General features: G+C 43.5%; 1 protein-coding gene across 11 annotated transcripts in view; it reads right to left on the minus strand.

Moving 5' to 3' along the window:
• Positions 1-13395, minus strand: part of DENND2B (DENN domain containing 2B) — a 286057-nt gene that overhangs the window by 132053 nt on the left and 140609 nt on the right. The window contains exon 1 of one of the 11 annotated variants that reach the window (XM_048854353.2): positions 2003-2090. The exons of the other annotated variants lie outside the window; for them this stretch is intronic. The gene's annotated coding sequence lies outside the window, so the exon portion shown is untranslated. Of the gene's footprint in view, positions 1-2002; positions 2091-13395 lie in introns of those variants that run through there. 11 annotated transcript variants of the gene reach the window in all.

Consider the following 13395-nt stretch of genomic DNA (forward strand, 5'->3'; position numbering starts at 1 on the left):
AGACTAAAAACGGAATCTCAACTAATAATCTTGGAACAACAAATCCAAGGCCAAATTCTGGCTTTAAGTTACACTTCTCACAACCTCACAGAGTTTGGATCACAATATTGATGTATATTTAAGCACAGACCCATAAACTCTTGCTAGTCATTCAATGACTATCTGAATAAAAGAGATCCAAGCTGTTTTCTACCCCAGAAGGTGAATTTCTTAGAACACTTTCAAAAATGGGCACCAGAGCCAATGAAGCACAGAAGAGCTTGGAAGTAGCAGAGTATTTAATGCTGGGCTTCCGTTCCAATACTGTTAGCCAGAATAGAGAACTAAAGTCACTGGGAGCCAAATCGCACCCTAGCATGAGTACATCACCTCTCAGAGGCAGTGGATGAGCACCTGCTTCCACTGGAGCTGAATTTAGCCCAGGTCAGTCTAAAACATACCTCCCAGCTGTCCAGGATTATAGGTGACATCACTCCTTTTGACCTGAATCATATCTCCAAGGGGATAATGGAGTGCAGGGTATACAGTGATAGAGAGTATATACTCACATTTAATTCTGGAGGTCAGCTTTGAGTATGAAGGGGAGAAAAGTCTTTGCTAACAGACCTCGCTTTCTCAGGCTATGAACAGTGACCATAAATGCCTATATACAGGTTTCTGGCGGGTTGTAGCCCCACACAGATCCCTGAATTGCACATAATGCGCAGCATGTCAACTTTTAAAATTATTGTTCCACTCTGTATCTCTGACCAGCTCAGCTCTGGTGTTATCTCCCTGCATACCAGTATAGATTACAAACACCAGGCAGGCTGAACTATGAAACTGATTATAGACAGTATGGGGAATTGGGGCAACTGCTCTGGGACCCGTGCTTTGGGGGGCCCTGCGCTTCAGTGTGCATGTGTCGTGCGGGGAGCTCTAGGCCAGCCCAGGGGGTTGGGATTAGGGGTGTCTGGGGGGCCAGGAGACCCCAGGAAGTTAGTGGGGGACCTGGCACTGGCAGAGGGAGTTGGGCCCACATTCACTGGTGGGAAGTCGCACTGTATTTCTTTTTCTTGCTCGCCCGCCGCTGCACCGGCCACCAGCATCCTAGTGCCACTGGAACATGCCAGTGTCAGGCTGACCCCATCCATTGCCCTTTCACCCCAGACCCCTCCCTTTTCAGGGACCCCCCCAGCACAGGGGGGCCCCTTGCCTCTAGCACAGGTGCCACCCTGTGTCTCTCCATCGTCCCTCGCCCCCCAGCACTGGTGTCCCCTCCCCACACCAGATTTCACCTAGATAAAAAATGTTAAGGTGGGGGTCCATACAGGCTGATTTGTCCCGGACCCTGCACCCACCTAGGGACAGCCCTGGCTATAGAAAACACTATTATTTAAAAAAGGAGGACTTGTGGCACCTTAGAGACTAACAAATTTATTTGAGCATAAGCTTTCGATGAAGTGAGCTGTAGCTCACAAAAGCTTATGCTCAAATAAATTTGTTAGTCTCTAAGGTGCCACAAGTCCTCCTTTTCTTTCTGCGGATACAGACTAACACAGCTGCTACTTTGAAACCAACTATTATTTAAATAAATCGGCCCTACAGAATTTCAAGCTTCTTTTCCTTCTATTTCTCTTTCTCATCTGACATTTTTGTCACACATTTTAAATGCCACTGTCACACACTTTGCCCTTATCTGGTCATACAGGTTCCAAACTTAGTTGGAAGTTCTAATCAATCATGTTGTAAGGATGTGAAATAAAAACGAGCGGGGATTTCACCCCCTTTGGATCGGTACATCCTGCTGTGTTTTTGGAATCCTACTACTCCAATCCTCAAGCAACAAATGGGACATGCTCTATCTGTGTCTGTCAAATCTCTGTCCCTTTTGTATGTATAAAGGGAGGAACTTGCCATTAATGATTAACAGGAACAAGACAAACAGAAAGTCCTACCATTGACTCTGACAGATTGACTTCCAGTGCATTCAGTGGCAAAGTTAAGGTTAGTTGAAAGTTACCAGCTGTCAACGGGAACATGGATGTTTTCTGCTTCTTTAAAGTCGCAGGGCAGGAGCAACCAGTTTAAAATTCTTTCCTGGAACTTCGTGATGTGAAGCAGCCTTACTGTCCATTGCCAACAAAATCACTGATTCGTTTATGAAAAGTAAAGCTGTATTAGGTCCACTAGACAACACACTCCAGTATTGGACAAGACCACTGGGCTGAACATATTCCTTAAGAACCACGTGGCTGAAGGTACTGGCTAGAGAGAAACAGAGGACAACTCCATGAGCAGCTAAGCATCCACAAGAAAATGCTTTTATCGTCACTAAGTGCTTGGAACGATGCAGTGTGTCTGCCAGCTGCCTAATTTACCACTGTCGGCTTTTAGTTTTCCTTTATCATCAGTTTTCCAACCTGGCAGCAAAACAAGGTGACAGCAATTTCAAATGCTCTGAAATGGAGAGTGAGCTTGTTCCTATGTTGTGTCTGAAAGTTTCTGTACCAGTTAAGCTCTCTCTATTGCCCCACTTTCCCCACTGTGGAACAGCTGCTTCCCTGGGAAGGTCCCTTTATACAGAAAAACAGGTGAGTCAGCCTGGGATCTCCAGGCTGTTATAGAAAATGAGGATTAACCAATGACCTCACCTTCCCCCTGCTTAAATATTGTAAGTACTGTGCTTTCCCATCACATCAACCTCACATCAATGAGCAAAGCAAACAACATTCCCGATACCTGCCTTCCCCTAGGAGGTAAAGCGTTAGTAGACAAGCATCAATGCATTGACTTTTCTCTTCAGGAAGGAAACATTCGTGGAATTGCCCAGAGAAAAGGTTAAACTTGCTCAGCTCAGCTTAGGTACTGCAATAATCCAGTCACCAGCCAGTGCCTGGGAAATGGCTGCAATGTGGAACAGAGGTGATTATGGTAGAGGAGCGATTTTCTGAGTGCTTATGCCATTATTCCAGCGAGAGATACAAGATTATGACAGGAGCTGCTTTTTTAGCACATGCAGCTGTGAAACCAATACCCGTAAAAGTATCTGTATAAAAAGCAGTGACCCCAAATTCAATACGACTTCTAGTCAATTCAAGAAAACAGACCAGGAGTTTTACACTGGTATGCTGGAGCTAGATTGTGGCTTGGATTCCAAACGTGCAGGGGACTAAGACCCTCCCCCACCCCCATGAGCCTGTCTACCTCTGCACAGATTGCACCCACTGACTCTCCACACTGTGTGTGGGGGAAATGGGGGATGGGCAGAACCTTAACTGCTCTGGCTAGAGCAGCTAAGCCAGCCTGATACAGTCCAGCCTAAATTTACTACTCCCAACTCTGGAGCAAGGGGGACAGAAACTGTGCCTCCGAGGGGCGTCTCTGAGTCACTGTGCCTATTGGGGCTATGCCTGGGGTGGCACAGTTTATGGCTCACCCCTTTCTCAGGGCAAAATTAGCTGATTTATGGGACAAGAAACTGGTTTAAGCTGGGAGTACACCATATAGCAAATACCACAGCATTCCTTAGCTGATTTAATGCATCCATCAAGTTTGCATTGTCATATGTTAATACCTTCAAGCACGTGACAGTACAAAAATATAAAAACAGACCCCATCAGTTTACACTCAAGCACTGCATTATTAACATAAATCCCAATCGGTGCTTTATTATTCCCTTGGAACATTATTGTTAAAAGCCTAAAAGCTAATTTAACACTTTTTTTTTAAATGTATAAAATTATAAAATTAAGGGCCTGATTCCCTTGGTCTGTCATCATAAAGAGGGCTTACAGAGGGAGTGCAATTTGCATCCACTCTAAGGCCTTTTTACAGTGCCTGAGAGGTGAAAAGAAGTTTAGTGAAAAGGAGCAGCACACCTCAAGTCTTTGGATTGTAAGCGACTCAGGGCAGGGACCTTGTCTGTCTATGCTTCTATTAAGCACCATCCACACTATTCCGTATAAACTCTAACAATAATTGTACTCACAGCTACAAAATAGTTATTCACCCAAGTACTGAAGTCTTTACTCTTATGCAAGCAAAGCTTCCACTCAAATCAGTGGAAGTTCCACCTGTGTAAATTGTGGGCCCAATAACAAAACTCATACAAAACTAGATACTGCCTTGTGAGAAAAACTGAGATCTAGAATGCCATTATACTGCCTTAGGAGACAGTGGGCCTGATCTTCCACTTCATTACACTAGGCCCTTACTATGTGGGCTTCAGCTGAGGCATACTGACATGTGTCAATTGGAGGATCAGGACCAGAAATGTCTAGCAGGTCTTTCCCAAGGGCACCTTGGACCAGTAGTGCTCAGGTCTTATTATGTTCCCAAATGTCCTAGCAAATGGAAAAGTCCATTTGTGAGGGCTGCTGCACAAGGTTGTGCCTGGAAAGTCTGATATAAAACAGCTTGTTATATAAATCCAAAATTGGAACTACCCTGTTTACTCATTAGCTCCAGTTCACTGCTCAGCATAAAGGTATTTCCATAATACAGCCACAATTTTGTGGATGGGTGGAATCAGCAAAGTTGTCATGTCTTGCAATTTCCATTCCTTCCTTTAAAAAAAAAAAAAAAAGGAGGGAACAAAAGCTTTAGCGTAACTTGATTCCAGTTTTTTCTATAGCTTCTATACCATCAGAGATTAATTCTGGTTAAAGAGCACCATTAATACATTAACCTTACTAAATAATTCCTTTACTTCACATCCAAAATATTTTTTTAAATAGCTCAAGGATCACACTGTACCAATACCAATAAATTGGACTAAGAGCATCATTAACTCAACTAAATCATTCCTGTATTCTAACTGAAACTCTCCTCAGGCTTGCTTTATTAAAGCATATAGTACAATTTGGGCACCGTGGACAAGATTTTCAAACCTGGCTGCCTCAAATCCAGTTCCTAAAACTAGATAGACTCAAAAAATAAGGCTGAGCCACTACAGCTCTTACTGACTTCAGTGGGATTTGTGTGTTCTCAACACTTCTGACCATCAGACCACTTATGACAGAAAATGTTTTCTTGAGCAAAAACTGCTCCTAGATAGGGTACAGGTGAGTCGCATCATACGCACATTTAACTTACGCGAATTCAACTATACACGCTCGGCAAAAAAAAAGAAGAAGAAGAAGATACCTGTAAACAGTGTGGACGATTCCACCCACCATTCCACTCAATGAGTGCGTGCCCCAGAGTGAGTGTGAGATGGAAGACGTGAATCTGCTGTTCCCTCAGTCGGTCTCAGTTCCTGTGTGCCTCTCATAGGGTGAGCATCTTGCCGTGCTGAGTGTGATTCTAGTGTTTAAAGATACTGTATGTATTTTTCGTACAACATGGCCCCTAAACGCAAACCAACTATTTCATCTGGTGCTCAAAGAAATAACGATCTGTTCCAACACTGGAGGAAAAACTGGCTGTGTTGGACTTCTTGAGAGATGGTATGTCGGTCTCCAACGTGGCGCGTAAATATGGCCGCAACGAATCTCGCATCTATGCCATCAAGATTCGAGAGAGAGAAATTCGTCAAGCCATGGCATCAAGTGCTCCAATAACTGCTAAGGTGACGAGGCAGGTGCGTGATAAGACTTTAATAACGACTGAAAAGGCATTAAACTTATGGCTGGAAGACATGAACCGTAAACGTGTGCCTATCAATGGCAACACACTGCGAGAAAAGGCTCTTAGCCTCTATGCGCTGTTCAAACCTCCTGCCGAAGAGGGACAGCCTTCTGATGAGAAGGAATTCAAAGCCAGCCAAGGTTGGCTTAACAGTTTTAGGAAGCGCTTCAACCTCAAAAACGTGCAGACTAGGCTCTTCTGGAAAAAAATGCCCAACTGCACTTACACTTTGAAATCAGAAAGACAAGCCCCTGGCTTCAAAGCAGCTAAAGACCATGTGACTGTGTTGTTTTGTGGCAATGCAGCTGGGCATTTAATAAAGCTTGCTCTACACAGGGCTGCAAATCCCTGTGCCCTAAAAGGCAAGAACAAAAATCTCCTGCCTATGTTCTGGAAATCAAATAAAAAGGCTTGGGTGACAGCAGCATTATTTCTGGATTGGTTCCACAGGTGTTTCATTCTGGAGGTCAAGCGGTACCTTGAAGAGAAAAGACTTGACTTTAAAGTGTTGCTGATCGTAGACAATGCTCCTGGCCACCCTGCGGCACTCCAGTTTGTGCATAATGACGTTGAAGTCGTCTTTTCCCCCCCCAATACCACCTCCATCCTCCAACCTCTCGACCAACGCGTGATTCGCTGTTTCAAGGCCACGTACACGTGGCTTATGTTCTCACAGATATGTAGCGCTATGGATGCTGATCCCAATCTTAATGTGATGGACTGTTGGAAGTCCTTCAACATTGCCGATTGCATCAGTTATATTTAAACAGGCAATGGATGCAATCAAGCCTGAAACACTCAATGCATGTTGACGAAACCTATGGAAAGAATGTGTGAATGATTTTAAGGGTTTTCCGACCATTGACAAAGAAGTGAAACGCATTGTTCAGGTGGCCAGGCAAGTGGGTGGTGATGGCTTCGTCGACATCCTAGAGGAAGAAATTGAAGAATTAATTGAGAGCCATAGAGAAACATTGACTAACAAAGAGTTAGAGGAACTGATAAAATCGTCTACAGAAGACGAAGATGATGACGACGAACAGGAAGAGCCAGCAAGTTGGAATCTTCATACATTTGCTTAAGTGTTCCAAGCAGCAAAACACTTGAATGATTTAATTTCTGAATATGATCCTTCTATGGAACGAAGCCTCAAAATCACGTGTAGTATTATGGACGATTAGAGACCGTATCAAGCAATGTTTGAGCAGCTCAAGAGAAAACAGTGACAGTTGCCAATCACCATGCTTTTCCAGGAAAAACAACCAAGAGCAGATGAGCCTACGCAATCAACTTCTTGAGCTGAACCAGAGCCAACCACTTAGTCTACGACTCATTCTCTGTCACCCAAGCTCTCTGTCACCTCCGTCTCCTGGATCGACATCAAGCCCTGACGACCCCCTGTAATTACCCCCTGTAATTAAAAATACAGTATTGTAAAATTATATTTGGAATATGTATTCTTTATTCTATACTGTACATTACTGTATAAGTTATACATTTATATATATTACTGTTCAGGGTTGTATACACAAAACCATGTACAGTATACTGTACTTTATGGGCGATTTAAGGGATTTTCAAGGGTAATTTTGACTATACGTGATTTTAGTCTTACACGCTGACTTTAGAACCTAACTCCCACGTAAGATGTGACTCCACTGTATGTAGGATTGACTAACCTAATTATGGAAAAAATACTACACAAGCACACAGTTAATAATGGGACAGCTCAACATGCGTATTGTATTAGCTCCCATTTCAGTTTTCCCCCTGCAGAAAATTACTTAATGACTACTTCAACAGCGGAATATGCTTTTCAAGCACCAACACGGGGATGTCCCTCTGTATGGAGAGTGAATCAGGACACATGGCTCATACCAAATGGCTATGTGATGGTCCATCTGATAAAGTCACTGAAGGAAACTTAAGAGTCACAAGCCAGTTCATTTCTTTCTCGACAGGTATCTAGACAGACTATTTCATTCTGACACTGACACAGCAGAAACACACAGTATTACTTTTCACTCATTTTAAAAAATTATTTTCAAAAGCTTTCTTTGGGTTTCATTCTTTATCAACGTTTACTGTGTCTATTTGAATTTTCTGTTTTGCTAAGGTAAAAATTTCTCCTAAGGGGAACTGAATAGCTCAGGGAAATGGTAACAGAACACACAATCTTTCCTTCTAAATCACTAGTTCAAACCCAGATCAAAATAGGAAGTAAATGGAAATCATTCCCCTTTGGTGATGGCTTTTCAGTGGCTCACTGTAAAGGCTTAGTGGTCTCAGACTAGCTCCTAACGGACAGATGTCCACCCAATAAAAGACAACATTACAAATGGTCATGCTTGGCACCCTCAGTAGCAGTCTCACTGCAAAGGCCAAGGATTGAAAGGACCATGGAGACAAGATTTTCTTCCTAGAAAACGAGTTCTACCAGCACAGGTTTGAAACACATTGGTAGGGTAACGTGAAAGCACTTTGCCGGTCACCACTTGTGCTATTCCTTTTCTGGGCTTCTTTCTCCCGGTAGATCAAGCAAGCACTCTTTACCAGCAACAAATATACTTAAACGCTTTCTGCTAGAGCCATGTGGATTTCCAGAAGTTATTTAATGAACTTTGTTATCTTGCTCATCACTATTACTCCTTTCTCCCTAATGTTGCATAGTAGGCAAAATAAACATTTCCAAATTCATATTGAGCTAATATTTTATTGTAAAAAATAGCAGACTTGTTCAATCCTTAACACTATTGTTTTTGGAACAATAATGCAAAAAAAGATCATCAATAATAAAACGATTATTTAATGCAGTAAATATTGTAGTGCAATACCAGTCTAAGCCAGCGGTTCTCAAACTGTGGGTTGGGACCCCAAAGTGGGTCGCTACTGGGGTTACCAGGGCTGGCATTAGATTGGCTGGGCCCCAGGGCCAAAGCCTGAGCCCCACCACGCAGGGCAGAAGCCAAAGCCTGGGCAGCGGGGCTCAGGTTACAGGCCCCCTGCCTGGGGCTGAAGCCCTTGGGCTTTCCTCCCACCCCCACCGCTTGGGGTGGTGGGGCTCAGGCTCTAGCTTTTCCTGCCCCCACCCCCAGGGCGATGGGGCTTGGGCAGGCTCAGCCTTCAGTCCCCCACTCCTGGGGTCATGTAGTAATTTTTATTGTCAGAAGGGGGTCGCGGTGCAATGCAGTTTGAGAACCCCTGGTCTAAGCTATCTCTATTCTGGAAACATAGTATGAGTTCCATGGCAAACATTGCTCCTAGTGTAATCTCTCAAGGCTGCTTTATCAATCCACAGTTTATTTTCCTCCTTATTAGCTCTTCAGTGAATTTAACAAACATCAGTACTGCAGAAATATAGGGGGAAAATAGATTACTTTAATTTCGGCCTGCTTGTTGCTACGTTTAAAGGCTGTGTAAAGCATTCAAAGGCCTCTGAAATTAGACTACGCTGGGAAATAATTTGCTTGCATATATTCACACACACACATATTAGCTAGAGAGCAAAATAATAATAAAAACCTCTTACTTTATAAACCATGTGAAACAAAATGCAATCAAAACTCCTTTCTGACTTCATTTGTAAAAAGTTGTGTGCATATGAAAATGAGATACCCCAGGACTAATCCTGAATTCCTAACAGTGACAAAACTCTTATTGACTTCAATGGAAGATTTGTCTGAAAAAAAGAGTCCATTTACAGTCAGCTAGGTCTTTTCCTGAGATAAGTATTTATAACAAGAATTTGAAATAAGTTACCATAGCCAGAAACTAAACTGCGAAATGCCCCATTTTGGGATTCCACCACAAGCTGGGTGAGAAATCTTGCCTTCCCAAGAGTATTTCACACACATACACCCCACCATACCTCCTAAGCAATCACACCTTTCTCTGAGCACATGCACAGGGCAGCTGAACTGGAGTTAACCCGTCATTCACTGGGAACCAGTACCCTGTCAAAGGCCCATTGGAGCTGTGGCTCTCAACCAGGGGTGTGTGTACTACTGGGGAGATGCAGAGGCCTTCCATCAATTCATCTAGATATTTGCCTAGTTTTAGAAACGGCTACATAAAAAGCACTAGCACAGTACAAATAAAAATTTCATACAGACTACTTACTTGTTTATACTGCCTTACATACTATATACGGACATGTAAGTACAATATTTATATTCCAATTTATTTGTTTTATAATTATATGGTAAAAAGGAGAAAGTCAGCAATTTTTCAGTGATAATGTGCTGTGACATTTTGTATTTTTATGTCTGATTTTGTAAGCAACTGATTTTTAAGTGAGTTGTAACTTAGGAGTACACAAGACAAATCGGGATACAGTAGTCTGGAAAGGTTGAGAGCCACTGCATTAGAGCAACAAGGGACAGCGGTGGAATTCAGATCCAGATCCAAACTTTCCCAAAGTCCAGAGGCAGGATTTGGATCCGTGTTTTCATTTAATCCCACCTCTAACAGAGTTGTGATGTTTCTATTCCTTGGCAACTTCATAAACTCTGCCCTGTCATCATCCGCAGCACAAATCAGCAGAGCCCTGCAAATCTGCGGATATCCACTTTCTATCCGAGGATCATGTTTGTGGATCATGAATCGAGTGCGGATGCAAATACTGGGCTCTACAAATCAGAGTGGCACACTTTGGGTTTCTGTATTCCAATGCAAACTTGCAATTCATGCAACAACAGAGATCTCTACACTTTTCTGAATCTGAAGGAACTTTGCACTGCTGGGAACTAACCTTCTGAAATCTTGGTCAGATGCATAGTTCATATTGCCTCTGCTTTTAATGAAATAGAATACTTACTAATGGATCTCAAGTCAGTTATTCAATTTCCATAACATTCTGGCTGAAGCTTATTTAAACTGTTTTCTAAACCTCAGTGCCTAAAAAAAAAGAGCCAAATCTCATAGTGGTTTCAATAACTTGACATATTGCTTACCCTCAGCAGATTTTTATTAAACCACTATTTGTCCAACGGTATAGCTGAATTCAACTTTCAGTTTCTTTGACAAAACGTAAAAGCCCTAACCTGCCTCAAAGTAAGAGATACATGCTTTCCATGGGCTTTGCATAATACTCATGGATAATAATGTAAGCTTTCTCAGTGGTATTCCACGGAGTAGATGAATATTTTTGGCCTGATAGAGTCTCCTTGTCAGATCACTCGGGCTCATTCCTCAGTCCCTGATCCAATTGCTCAGCACTGCCTCAACCACACAAAGCAGCTGGAAAGCTGCCTTAAAGGGGAAGCTGGTGATCCTGGATAGGTGCCACCTGCTCCCTCTTTTCTAGGTAGCGAGCGTGTCAGGGTGAGGAGGGGCATGTCAGGAGCGGGAGTGCTTGGCACTCACTCCACCTGAACCGCAGCTAGTGCGGCAGTCCCAATGGGGCTACTACGGCTAGTATAACTTAGAAGCCTGAGGGCTGCTTTAAGTTACACTGGCATCTGGTTTCAGAGGTGAAAGAAAGCCGGTATGGTCCAGTACGGCGTACTGCTAAGAGCTGGTTCACAGCCGACCGTACTGGCAGTGGCCGGGAGCCCCGGGGCTCCGGCGGCGATTTAAAGGGCCCGGAGCTCCTGGCCGCTGTTACCGTGCTAGCAGCTGGAGCCCCGGCCCTTTAAATCGCTGCCGGAGCCCCAAGGTAGCGCCAGCAGTGGCTGGGTTTCCCAGGCCCTTTAAATCGCCGCCGGGCCATGCTGAAGGGCTGGCTGGAAGAGTCTGGCCCCAGCCCCGTCCCTTTCGCCAAGGCCCCGCCCCTTCCCATTGAGCCTCCTCCGTTCCCCCCACCTCCTTGCTCAGGACCCCAGCCGCCATGCGTACTGATAAGTCCCTTAAGTTACTTTAACCCCTGGCTAGTTTAGACATTGGCCACCCAAGAGTGTGGGAACAGAAAGGTGGCTTAAACTTTACACTCAGCGCAGTTGAGGATTGAGCTCTTTGCCTCAAGCTTGAGCTTTTCACTCGCCTTATCAAGTTGAAACCTCAAGTCACCAGGACCAAAGACCACTGAAAAGCACAACTCATACAAGTGTGTGTAGGATTCCAGGAACTGTTAAGCCAGGTACTCATTTATAAGGCTAACCAATGGCCTAAGAAAAACATCACACTAAATGAGTTCCTGCATTCACTCAGCACATATCTATATCTATACCTATATGTACTACACCTACAGAAATCCAAAATCTTAATTGTAATGTTCTTTATTCTATGTTGGTATGCTATTTTGGCACAGTTACATTCCAAGCAATTCAAAATACGTGAGGATCCTCCCTCCAATGTACATTGGGTTAGTTTGCTTACAGCCCAGAAAGAATCTTGCCTTGTATTAAGTATGCATCCATATTGAATCTGCAATGAGATTTCCAGACTTGTTCAAAGAACAGTTTACTTGACCATAATATTAATAACTAAAATTTTATGGATAGCTTTCCATGCAGAAGTCCCAAATCTTTCAAAAAACTTTACAAACTATAAATAGATCATTTCACCCATCTTTAGTATACAGACACATCTGAGATGGAAGGAAGCAGCTTTTAAACAATGCACAGCAACACTATCCAAATTCTTAGAAAGTGAGGAATACTTTATCCAACCGCAAATACAGGAAAAAGTTAAGTACTGTGCCAATAACTATTACATATATATTTATTATTATTTATTTGTATTACACCAGTGCCTAGAAGTTGCAAACAAGAGCAAAACCTCATTGTCCTAGGCACGGTACAGACACATAGTAAGTGACCGTCCATACCTTGAAGAGCTTACGAACTAAGTAGACCATACAGACACAGCTGGGAGAAAGGAAGTATTATCAGCATCATTTTACAGACAAGGTACTGCGGCACAGAGAGACTAAGGGCATGTCTAGCTGAACACTTACTCTGCAGCAAGCTGGGTTGTAAATCTACCCTGCGCTAGCCTGCTGCACACTAACACAAACTGCCTAGGCAATTCGTGGAAGCTCCTTCAAAAAGAGGCTGGATAGCCATCTGTCTTGAGTGGTTTTCAAAAAGAGGCTGGATAGCCACCTGTCTTGAGTGGTTTAGACATAACAAACCCTGCATCTTGGCCAGGGGTTAAACTAGATGACCCTTGTGGTCCCTTCTACCCCAACTGTTCTATGATTCTAACTGTCAGTGTGGACCCTGCTGCCAACCACTAAGGGTTCCATGACACGCTTCAATGTATTCCTGTTTCAAAGCAGGGCAGATCAAAGCGAACAATGGAAGGTTCAGTGTGAGGCAGCAGGGTCCCAAATGGACACCTAGCATGTGGCACACCAGTGCCAGGCAGACTTAACACCCCAGCTTGCCACAAACTAGGTATTCATGTAGACAAACCCTGTGTGACTTGCCCTAAGTCACTCAGGGAGTCACAGCAGAACTAGGAGTTGACCTCAGATCTTCTGAATTCCAGTCCAGTGCCTTAACCACAGCCATACAGCACCTTCCATCCAGAAAGGGATCTCAAGGCATTTATAAACATTACTGAATTTAAATTCAACCTCATCACAGACATGAGATAAGTAAATACCTTGATTCCCATTTTATTATGTTTATCCGCATTGTGTTAAACTGTGCAAGTATATAAACAAACATACAGTCCTGGCCCAAAGTGCTTAATATACCAGTGAGAGCCCGTGCGACTCTTCTACAGTGACATAGTTAATCCATGGCCAATCCTAAAATAGAAAACCAGACCTCCCTTGCTTTGACCACAAAACCATTCCACCTCCAATCTAGGCAGATGGGAAGTCACCTGCATGAGTTA

This window comes from Caretta caretta, chromosome 6, assembly GCF_965140235.1.
Source record: "Caretta caretta isolate rCarCar2 chromosome 6, rCarCar1.hap1, whole genome shotgun sequence".
In the NCBI taxonomy this organism is placed as follows: Eukaryota; Metazoa; Chordata; order Testudines; family Cheloniidae; genus Caretta; species Caretta caretta.